The following is a 2,318-nucleotide window of genomic DNA, read 5'->3' as shown; positions in this document are numbered from 1 at the left end:
ATGTTATTCAGAGGTATATGATTATAAATATAGATATATAGATAGATATATAGATAAATAGACAGATAGATAGATAGATAGATAGATAGATATAGATATAGATAGATAGATAGATAGATATATAGATAGATAGATAGGTGGATAAATAGATGTATGGGTAGATAGATACGCAAAAAAGATAAATAGATAGAGAGAGAGAGAGAGATAGGCAGATAGATAGACAGACATATTCGGAAAGGAAAGCACCATAGTCTGCACTCCGTCTTCCCTCATATGAATGAAGTGGAAAGGACTACTTTTAAGACATTTGACCTTCCTTAAGGATATTTACGAGCTTCTAACAAGATGGCGCATCCCCTCTGAGGCGAGATTAACTGCTGCTGTTGTTGTTTTTGCTGTTGTTATCATTGTATCGTCATCGTCATCGTCATAGTCATAGTCATCTTCATTTCATCCATTTCCATTTGCATCTTCATCTTCATCTCCATCATCATCATCATCATCATCATCATCATCATCATCATCATCATCATCATCATCATCATCATCATCATCATCATCATCATCTCATCATCATCATCATCATCATCATCATCATCATCATCATCATCATCATCATCTCATCATCATCATCTTCGTTATCATCATCATTTTCAATATGTTGTCCATAATATTATCTATATTAACATTTTGCAGTTTGTTAATATTACCCTTACTGCAAGCACAATGCTTAGTGACATTATTTTCCTTATCTAATTTTGCACTAGGATTCTAATTATATATATTGAGATAAAATCGTGTCTTGAGTGAAATTGACGTTTTTTTGTATCGATTTTCCCTGATAATAGGATAATGAGGGAGATTCTCTCTCTTCTCCCTCATTTCTCGACTAATTGATCCTACTTTATCTCTCCTCCCTTCAGCATCTCTCGAGCTCTCTACAGCTCGCTATCCCCTCTGAGGCATTCTCTCTCTGCTCGTCTTTCTCTCTCTCTCTCTCTCTCTTCTCTTCTCCTCTCTCTCTCTCTCTCGTCTATCCTTTCTTCATCTCCTTTCCATTTGCTCTTCTCTCTCTCTCTCTCATCTCTCATCATCATCTTCTCTCTATATATATATCATATATAATTATATTATCATTATATCATATATTATTATAATATATATTATAATATCATATCATATCATTATCATTATATATATATCAATATATATAGATATCGATGAGACAGATAGAGCAGATGAGCAGATCAGAGATAGAGTCAAGAGCAATCAGTGATAGAATATGAGAGATAAGTCAGAGAGAATCGAATAGCATAGATAGAGTCAGAATGAATCGTATCATTAGTTGGCAGAGATAGTGTCATATTATCGTAGTAGAAGTTACTTCTCTCTCTATCTATCTATCTTCTATATATGTATCATACACACACAACACACAACACACACACACACATCTCACACACAACACACCATCACACACACACCAACACTATATATATTATATTATTTATATCTAATATCTATATTCTATAAAATTTCATTTTTTTATATTCATTTTTCCCGTGTGCTTGTGTGTTGGTCATATAGTTTTTTCTTCTCTCTCTATCTATCTGTCTGTCTATCTATCTGTCTATCTCTCTCTCTCTCTCTCTCTCTTTCTCTTCCTCTATCTCTTCCTCTTTTTCTCTCTCTCTTTCTCTCCCACGCACACACATATTCCTATGTAAAATATTTCCTCTCTTGCTTTCCTTGATAATGTCAAGCTATTTTTGGCCATTAACAGGCACAGTGAGCTAGCGTATTTTTTTAGTATCCTCCTACTCATCATAAAGTCGACAAATCCTAATATGCGTATCTAACCGTGAAGATAGTATCTGAGGTCGACAGAAGATAGTCATTCCCGATTTCCTCCTCGGCCTCTCAACCGCCATAATCATAAAGCAAAAGAAATCTTGAAAAAAATATATATATTTCCGTACTTCCTCAGTGTCATCCAGTCTAACGCCCACAAGCACAGCCACTCATACATATGCAAGCACGCCCACACTAACCCTGACGCCAGGCCAGAGCACATCCAATCATGATGATAGGTCAGTCGTATGACAGTTTGACAGTGCTTGGCCCATCAGTGCGTCGCTTGCCAATGCCATCAGCTGATGTCCCCTTTTACCAATGATGACAAATGTGTCGGCGGTTTTCAGAAGTCTTAATAAGCATAATTGAGTTAAGTTAGGTTTATTAGATTCGGTTCTTGCCGTGATGTTGAATTTTGCAATATAATAAGGCGTGTCTTCTCCTTTCACGTGTTAGTATATGAC

The sequence above is a fragment of the Penaeus monodon genome, chromosome 17 (assembly GCF_015228065.2).
Source record: "Penaeus monodon isolate SGIC_2016 chromosome 17, NSTDA_Pmon_1, whole genome shotgun sequence".
In the NCBI taxonomy this organism is placed as follows: Eukaryota; Metazoa; Arthropoda; class Malacostraca; order Decapoda; family Penaeidae; genus Penaeus; species Penaeus monodon.
Note: the sequence above shows the minus strand (reverse complement) of the source record.